The sequence below is a fragment of the Podarcis raffonei genome, chromosome 4 (assembly GCF_027172205.1).
Source record: "Podarcis raffonei isolate rPodRaf1 chromosome 4, rPodRaf1.pri, whole genome shotgun sequence".
NCBI classification, from domain to species: Eukaryota; Metazoa; Chordata; class Lepidosauria; order Squamata; family Lacertidae; genus Podarcis; species Podarcis raffonei.
The window spans coordinates 74904794-74914710 of record NC_070605.1 but is presented as its reverse complement, the minus strand read 5'-3'; the positions used below and the strand labels follow the sequence as shown (position 1 = coordinate 74914710).

The 9917-nt window shown below is 45.3% G+C and overlaps 1 long non-coding RNA gene across 1 annotated transcript; it reads right to left on the bottom strand.

Moving 5' to 3' along the window:
• Window positions 1-1697: 1697 nt before the first annotated feature.
• Window positions 1698-8698, bottom strand: LOC128411747 (uncharacterized). The gene is made up of 3 exons (XR_008329900.1): window positions 8642-8698; window positions 6301-6432; window positions 1698-1832 (listed from the first exon to the last, which is right to left on the bottom strand). It is a non-coding gene; the product is annotated as an uncharacterized LOC128411747 (long non-coding RNA).
• Window positions 8699-9917: the final 1219 nt, after the last annotated feature.

Below are 9917 nucleotides of genomic sequence, written 5' to 3'. Positions count from 1 at the left end.
CACACTCGTGCTGGGCAAATGCAATTTTGTGGCAAGAGGCATGCTATGATGCTAGTTTTGCACAGGGCAGAGAACATGTGGACGCCCCCCCTCGCCAGCTGCTAAGTCAAGGCTGCACTTTTATTACCCAATGCCATAAAATATGAAAAGGGCCTCTGGAAAGGCATGCATGCACGCTCACACAAAACCATTTATTGTTGTTCTTTTGCTATTTTATTATGTGTCTGTGTGACTGGACGATGCCAACTAATATATGCGTTCTCTGTTAGCGATCTCAGAACGGTTTTTCCGGGGTTATGCCTGTGCTGAACTGCTGCCCACTCTCTTATTCTCAAAGTTCTGTAGGAACTTTGCCTGAGGCACGATTGCTGCGGAGAGGCAGAGAGCGTGAGCGAGCTGAGGAGCGGGAAAGGAGGAGGCGAGAGGAAGCCCTGACTGATTAAATAATGTGGCCTGAAAGAAAAGAGAGAGCAAAAGAGAGCAAGGCTCTCCTTTGTACACCTTGTTATTTTCAGCTCCTGTTTCTGCGCTCCTGGGTGTCTTCTAGGTACATAACAACATTAATAACAGTCCATTGCCACCAGCTGCTTGCCAGGAAGAGATGTCACTCTGAAGCCATTTAGTGGCTGGCTAGCCTCTTTATAGCCAGATCTACCTCAAAAAGAAGAAAAGCTGCAACAAGTGTATTTATTTAGCTTCAAATCAGAAAAAGGAGACCAAGGGTGCAGTCCTTCACTGCAGGGTAAGTCTTGGCCACAGCGAGGCTAACTTAGGCTGGATCTACACTGACCTGTTTAACGTTATCCCCCCCATAAGAATGATATTAGAGATGTCCTTCTAACACGTCACAGGGCATAGGTAAAGGTAAAGGGACCCCTGACCATTAGGTCCAGTTGTGGCCGACTCTGGGGTTGCGGCACTCATCTCGCTTTATTGGCCAAGGGAGCCGGCATACAGCTTCCGGGTCATGTGGCCAGCATGACTAAGCTGCTTTTGGCGAACCAGAGCAGCACACAGAAATGCCTATTTACCTTCCCACTGGAGTGGTACCTGTCAGGGAACTGCCATCGGAACTAGAGGAGGAGGAGGCAAGGCTCCACAGCGATGCTGGAGAGGGGCCAAGCAGGGAGAGAGGCAGGTCTCCTGTTGGGGAAGAAAATCAGCGCAACACCAGGGATAGAGGGGGGCCAATGGGGGAAGCAGAGAGCAGACTCCGGGACTCTTCACTGGACACCAGCGGGGAGAGCACAGGTCCTCCGCTACCCACGCCCTCCCTGCGCAGAAGACTTCCGCGCAGGGAGAGTAGGAGGAGACTGGGCGTCAAACAACTTTTATGTTGGAAAAGGTTTAAGAAACGCCCACTGACGGATTCTGCCAGCGACTGAACAGCCACGGAGTGGATGGCTGTCCAGCGAGAAATGGTTTAACCAGCCAACCTAGCCCAGAGCGGCGGCAACTTATGCACAAGCAACCCCTAAAGCCATCACAGTACCTATTTACCTACTTGCACTTTGAGTGCTTTCGAACTGCTAGGTTGGCAGGAGCAGGGACCGAGCAACGGGAGCTCACTCCGTCGTGGGGATTCGAACCGCTGACCTTCTGATCGGCAAGTCCTAGGCTCTGTGGTTTAATCCACAGCGCCACCCGCATCCCTGTCACAGGGCATACTTGTTGATTAAAACGTTTTTTACCTTGGTTTTTTCGTCCAATGTAAGTAATAACCGGCCACACCATTTTCCAAAGCTGCTGGTCGATGGTTGCTTTGTTTCGCCCTCCAGTGTCACATTCCACTGTGTCCTTTGCTGAAACTGAACACTGCCCCTCAAATACCACTGGAGGGGGGATTGGAGTTTGAATTCAGTAAAAAAAAAAAAGCTACCTTTTTAAACTCCCCCCCCCCCGATATAGCAGCATAAAACAATTACAAATTAAGCGATTAAAAAAGACTAGGCATTAACACATTATGGACGTTAAAAAGTAGGATGCCTTGTGTCCATCTACATTATCAGAACCATTTATTAACCCTTCCTTAATGTTAAAAAACGTGAGTGTAGATCCACACCCTACTCTCAAGATAGCAGGCACATAACTGAGCTATGCGTCAGTTTGAAGGAGTCTGGGAACACACCTGTTTGCATCTTTACAATAGTTAGCACTATCTAAGAATGGGATTATTGGGGGTCCTTCTTTGAGGCTAGTGGAGCTGATCTGTTAGGAAGAATGGGGCACTGCCTCCACAAGCCCAGTCTGTCCTCAGCCAGCCCCCACCCATCTACCTCCTTACTTACAGCCAGTTCAGCAGGTGGTGCTATCAGCTCCCTCATCCTTAGTGCCAATGTTGCCACGGTAGAACTCAGCAGGAAGAGGAGGGGGAAGATATTTGTTGCTTGTCATTGGCTGTGGCGCCACCTACTGGTGACCTCCTTGCCCTTCTCCTTACCAGTCTCATTGGGTATCAGTCACCCCTGACTGGCACCCTAACACAGAACTCACTTGGGTTTCTTTTCCAACTTTCAGGAAGAGTCATTTCAAGACTGGAGCCAAGCCTTTCAGCCCAATTTTATTTGAAAATTTTGTAGGCTGTGTGAAAAGAAAACACTTCCAATGGGTTTGGGTTTTTTGGGGGGAGGGGAGAAATTTTGAGAAATTTTCAGAGGTGAAGTTGAGTTTGGTTTACCTTACTTTTTAAATAAGTTGACCGAAGGGTTTTTATTTTAAACACTTGCAGTTGCTGCAAGGTTCTCTGCAGCATCTGAGTCCTGGTGCAGGGAGGGATTAATTTTTTTTGGAGCAGGGGGCGGAGAGATCTTTCATTCACCATGTCTAAAACTAAAGCAAGCCCCAACCCCCAGAATGGCTCAGTTTCCCCTACCCCTCTTAAAGCAAACCCAGATCCTCCTCTGATGTCCTTCCTCCCTGGAAGTAGCCAGGATTTTCTGCATACCTCCATTCGATTTCACACATGCCTGTTTCTCATTTAAGGAACACAACATCAAATAGTGATTTGGATGTGTGAAATAGCCATCGCAGATCAAAGAGACCAGTTAAACCTTGACTTAAGCTAGGGATTCTTTTTGGATTCCAGTAGGCAACGAGAGAAATGCCAAGCTGATATTTTTACAGGGTGTATTTGGTAAACAAGAATCCGAAGAAAGTCATTAAAAGCTCTTTGATTCGCTGGGAAAGTTTCCCCAGAACAGCAGTGCATCCTCCATGCCCCTTGCTCTATGGCTGCCACTAGGCTCTCCAGTGAAGCAAGGGCACTACTGATATTGGTGTGTGGGTAGACGTGATCACCCAACAGAGAGGGTTTTAAGCCTCAAAGTAAAAAAAAAAAACAAACCCAAGGAGTGAAGTGGAAGGGATGCTGAAGCATGAAGAGCAGAGCTGTAGCCCAGCGTTAGTGCATCTGATTTGCATGCAGAAGGCACAGAGTTCTATCTCTGACATCTCCCCACTTCCTGCCTGAAACCCTGGATACCTGCTTCTAGTCAGTGTAGACAATACCGAACTACATGAGCAAATGGTCTGACTCAGAACAAGGTGTAGGGGAAACCCGGAAGACCATTGTAATTTCAAGGAGTTAGATGACATGTCTCTTTCCCTTTACACCCCCAGTTTAAGGTTTGCTGATTCATGATTGGCACACCTGTGTCAGGAGTTTCCTGGGTCTCCTGTGTTCTAAGAGCTGATTGGCTAGTGGGGAGGATACCCAGTTGCAGTGAACTGAGTTGGAGACTCTCAGGTGCTCCGCATTCCTGTTGAGTCACACCCCGTGTCCCGGGCTGATCAATGAGTGATGCCTGCTAACCAGGTGCAGTCAATCAAGTCAATCAAAGTTGGCTATAAGAGCTGTAGGTTGAAGGGGCTCAGAGAGCTTCTTCATAGATCAAGGTACCCCAGATGCTGTGAGACTGTTGGCCGGGGTCTCTCTCGCTGCTATACCTTGAGCTCTAGGTAGCTGAAGGGGAAATTGTGTGTAGCTTCTGTCTGGTATGCTATAATTTGTGTTTTGAATGCCTGCTGCTATCTGTTAAAGGTAAAGGGACCCCTGATCATTAGGTCCAGTCATGGCCGACTCTGGGGTTGCGGCACTCATCTCACTTTATTGGCCGAGGCAGCCAGTGTACAGCTTCTGGGTCATGTGGCCAGCATGACTAAGTCGCTTCTGGCGAACCAGAGTAGTGCATGAAAATGCCGTTTACCTTCCCGCCGGAGCGGTACCTATTTATCTACTTGCACTTTGACGTGCTTTCGAACTGCTAGGTTGGCAGGAGCAGGGACCGAGCAACGGGAGCTCACCCCGTCGCAGGGATTTGAACCGCCAACCTTCTGATCGGCAAGTCCTAGGCTCTGTGGTTTAACCCACAGCACCACCTGTGTCCCGTGCTGCTATCTGTTAACCTTATGCAAATAAGGCATTACTTATTCTTCATCCTTATTAGCTCCAGATCCGGCAAGAACCCTGCCCTTGGCAGAACACAAGGCAGCTTCCTTTGTTCCTGGAAAGGAAGGTTTTCAGAGAGGATTGTGAGTGGGCTAAGGGAGGTTGTTGTGAAGATCATCCTGGCCAGCCAATTAATTCATTAGATTTCAATGGTGTGTGTGTACAAGTCCGGATAAAAGCTGGATCCATGCATGTCAAAGAAGCAATTCAGTTAAATGCATTGCATCATAATAATAATAATAATAATAATAATAATAATATGTTATTTACACCCCACTCCAACTGGCTGGGTTTCCCCTGCCACTCTGGGCGGCTCCCAAGTGAATATTAAAAACACGATAAAACATCAAACATTAAAAACTTCCCTAAATGGAACTTTCTTCAGATATCTTCTAAAAGTCAGATAGTTGTTTATTTCCTTGACATCTGATGGGAGGGCGTTCCATTGTAAACTTATACAGGGAAATCCGGTAGGTAAAGACCGGACTCCACATCGCCATCTAGTGTCACAGTGCTATGTGGCATATATACAATGCATATAAAATGATTTTTCTTTATCAATCTAGCTGAGTCCAAATTCTCTTTTCAAAAGCTGCAAATCCATGTGTTACACACACGCACACATGATTTTCTTAAATTGTCTGTAGCAATAATAATTACAGATTATTATAGATAAGAACTGCAACAAGCTATTGTTGGGTTCTTGTGAAAATCATCTCAGGGGGATGAAATCATGGTGTTTTTTGAAAGCAAACAAGCATGTTAGTACCTCATATGCATTAATAAGTTTGGCTCCGCCCCTCCACTTTTTAGCAACGGCCACTTTGGTACTGGGGAGAAGGCAAGAGCTCAGTGCAAAAGAATCAGACCTCCTGGACGACCCCCTATAAAACCCAACCTGTTTAGGAATCTCCATGTTTGCTGCTCTTGAGATCCATGGGCAAAAAGACAGAATTATATAAGCATGGTAAATAAAACAAGCCTCTCTCATTTACATGAATGGGCCCCTTCATTCATTGCAATGCTTGGCTTGGCAGGATTGTGCCCGGTGCTTCTGAATATGTACGAATCACCGGCTATGGAGAGTAACTCCAAATCTCCCATAATGTCTGTGCTCCACAGTCTCACGGAACAAAGGAGCAAATAACATGGGAGCGTGGTACCCGTTTATTAGCCACAAAAGACCATTTGAGAATTGAGTCTGCATTCTCCAAGTGCGGCATAATAAATACCATAAAAGCACTGCAGACAGAAGGCAGGTTTACAGTCAGGCTGAAACTTCTAGCAATCATACATTTAGAAGAAATGCTTTCAGGTTTCCTTTTCTTTTTCATTATTAGCTTTCTCTGAAATATAAGGCTGTTCTCTCGCCTAGAAAAAAGAAATACGATTCTACAAATGCCTCTCCGAAATCATAATTGGAAAAAAAAGGTTGTGTTGCAAATGCAACCGTATAGCTATCCCAAACACCCGTCACAAAGGACTTCCGAAAATAGCTTGAATTATGCCACTGTGTAATCTTATAAGGCGGCTGCCTGACTCAGAATTTCGTAAATGAACAGTGAGCGTTAGATATGATGTCTATGTTTTCCACACTGGGGATAAGTTAACATGTGAAGGTAGCTTTCAACTCCCTGGTGCCTCCCCATCAATGGGAATTGTAGTTCAAAATGTCTGAAGGGCACCAGGTCAGCGAAGGCAGCGTTTGAGCATAAAGGATGGTCACAACAATATTAAAGCAAAATAACGGGGCAGTTCATAAGAAAAACAGGCTGCCTGCTTTGAAGAACAATGCATCATTTCCCATGCGCTTTGAGGGTTGCCAACTTTTCAACAGATGACAGTAGCTGTACCTTTTAAGATGAGCAGCTGATAATCTCTAGCCTTTGCACGTGGATTTCTTCACATCAGGCTGGTGTCAAACGCACAAGAGCAGACTGGGCTGTTTGTCAGATAAGCTGGCAACTAGGTATCCAACTCCTGTTCTGAAGACAGCATGTGAACATAACAGCATATTAGGAAGAGCAGAGGCTAAAGAAATAGGAATCTCTGGCTGCTTAATTAGCAAGTGGTCTAGTACATTATAATCACCCCCCACTTCAACATTTCACCAGTGATGACAGGGGCATCCTATTCAATAATAATAATTGTTGTTGTTGTTATACCCCAAACATGTGACAGGGTTGTCCCAGCCATTCTGAGCAGCTTCCAACATAAAAAAACACATTAAACATTAAAAAAACTTCCCTATACAGGACTGCCTTCAGATGTTTTCTAAAGGTTGTATAGTTACTTATCTCCTTGGCTCTGGGGTCACATAATTCAACAACAACAACAACAACAACATTATTTATACCCCACCCATCTGGCTGAGTTCCCCAATACCCGCCAACATTTCTCTGATGAGAAAGTTTGTGGGTGAAAGGACACCTATAGTTCCTGGAATCAGTAAACATTAGACTTAATCAAGGTTTGGTTGAAACTGTGCCAAGCACTGATGGTGGATTTCTCTGTCTTTAGACCTAAGCCTGTTAAGACCATGGAAGAAGCGAGAGTGCTTATTGGGGTGTAATGCAGGAATGTCCTTCCACAGTACTCTCAGGTTGAATATATGTGTAAATAAAACTATATGCAGTGGTACCTCGGGTTAAGTACTTAATTCGTTCCACAGGTCCGTTCTTAACCTGAAACTGTTCTTAACCTGAAACACCACTTTAGCTAATAGGGCCTCCTGCTGCCGCCGGAGCACAATTTCTGATCTCATCCTGAAGCAAAGTTCTTAACTCGAGATACTATTTCTGGGTTAATGGAGTCTGTAACCTGAAGCGTATGTAACCTGAAGCATATGTAACCCGAGGTACTACTGTATCATCAAGACACCATAGTCTCCATCAGTGGTGGACCTCGGAGTCTCAAATTTCATTGATGCCCTATGCAACACCAAAATTCAGCAGCCCCTGCCTCTTGCCTTACATTGCACATCATAGCTGCAGCTTCGCCAAGGCTCTGTATCCAGTGTGACTGAATTGGCTCTGCTCCCCTAAAACTGCCAGTGTCTCTGTTGTGTTTCGTTCCAAAGGAAACACGAACCCTGGTTAAGGAGCAAGGCTCCTGGAACATCGTTATGAGACCATCACATGGTCCCCACAATGGAAGCGCTGACTGAATAACACACAGGGCATGCATTGGGTGTGGGGTTGTGGGGAGGGGCTTTCCCTTTCTAATATTAGGAGATTGCTTCTTTTCATGCATTATTGAAGAGTTCCTTGCAAGGGAGGCATTCAAGTGCACCGCGGTTGTGCAAAGCAGATCCACACCACCGTTTCTGCAGAGGATGGTTAATATTCCAAAATGATATTCTTTTGTCAGGAAAATACAGCTAACTCTGACAGCACAACAGCAATGCAAGTTTCATGAGGCATAAAAAAAAGATTTAGATGCTTCCCAGGGAGACCGGCTTAATTATTTACTTTCAAGCTTACCGTCCTTTAAAAAAAAAAATGCAATGTGTTCAACAGCACCAAGACAATGCATAAATAAGAGGAATAAATCTGTAATGGAAATACTGCTTTTTCATACCCCTTTGCACCATGAATAGACATTAAAAGGTATTGTAATGAACTGGGAGATTAAATGAAGTGCAGCGGATCCCGTAAGGTAGGGCAGCCAGACCATGCACCCTATTTTGCAGAGGATAGTCCTCTATGGGAAGAGCTGTCTGGTCCAAGCTCAGTTTAAAGATGAAGGACCATAAGAACGGGGAGCAGGAGGGGCTGTGCAATCCCTCCCCCACTCCAAGCATGAGCACAGTCTTGCTTCTCACCATGGTGAAACATATCACTATTTAAATTACAGTGGTACCTTAGGTTACAGACGCTTCAGGTTACAGACTCCGCTAACCCAGAAATAGTACCTCGGGTTAAGAACTTTGCTTCAGGGTGAGAACAGAAATCATGCGGCGGCAGCGGGAGGCCCCATAAGCTAAAGTGGTACCTCAGGTTAAGAACAGTTTCAGGTTAAGAACAGACCTCCGGAACGAATTAAGTTCTTAACCCGAGGTACCACTGTAGAGCAATCGGTTCTAAATTTGCACCAGTATGTATGAATTAGCACATTCAAATTTAGGAACATAGAAGGCTACCTGATACTGAATCAGATCATTGACCTATGTAGGTGAATATTGTCTACACTTACTGGCAAGAGGCTCTCTGGGGTTTCTGCCCAACCTCGAGATGCTGGGAGTTGAACCTGGGAGCATCTGCATGTAAAGCAGATGCTACACCATCAGGGTACAGCATATCTGCACCCACTTTTTTGGTGTGTGTGTAAATAGCCACCCTAAATGGATGCTTGTCTGTTAGTGAAGTCTAAAAATAGACTTGGAATGACCTTTGCCTGGTTTTGCCTAGCAACAAGTTTTCTCCCAGCAACAAGTCTTCCCTAGCAACAGGGTTTCCTTAGCAACAGACTTCTTTATTAGACAGGCTCTGAAGGAGAAGTGTGGTGGCAGTGGCGGGATTGACACCTGCTGGTGTCAGGGATTGACAAGGCATCTGACCCTCACCTGAATCTCATAACTCTCCTGACAGGTGATTTGGTCTGCAGCCACAGTGTGGAAATAAAGGATGAGATTGTTCACCAGATATCAGGCACTCTACTATTCAAATTAGGCCCCAGTGTTTTTCTTATAATCCCCTTCTCAATTACACAATCAATTTTAATCTAGAATTTAAATTCTCAAAACTTTCTTAATTGTTAATTTGAGCAAGTAAACTACTGCTCTCACTGACAAGTCTTATCAGTCGCTGACATATGAGTGGATTTTATTTGCTGCTATTCTGGGCTTCTGGTGCACCAGGGTTTACACCAGCATAATAGAGTTGGCCAGGATGCCAGAAAGGATACAATTTATGAGCTTTCTCCATTATCTGCACAGCAGGGGGTGTTCAGTCAACAGTGCAAAGGCTGAAGCATTCTCTGCTGGTTACCTGCTTACAACAATAGAGGTCGCTGTTTGGTAGTACCCAATTGGTTAGCTGTCAGATTCTTGAGCTCCCTATTGGTGGCTCTTAAGTAATTTACAAAATACAGAGTCCATTCATAAAACACAGTGTTTAATCATAAAGCAGTAACATAAATCCCCATTGCTACATATTGGGTGTATATTTCAGCTGTTGAACATACAGGCTTATGGCCATGCTGTAGTGTAGTGCTTATGCGACTGTGAATAAAAGCTGGTTGAGCTCATTGTCTTGGGGTTTGGGGGGGGGGGAGAGGTGACAAAGCTGATTTGCAATAAGTGCCCCCCTTTATTTCCATAGCAAGTCATTGAGTCTGTACTCTGAATAGTGACACCAGGGACCTAAAAGGTGCAGGACTTGTCAGTCCAACCCCTGCATAGTCTCATCAGGGCTGACTTTAAGGCAATTGGAGCAATTTAGCCAAACTGGGTCCCACTTGCTGCTCCTAA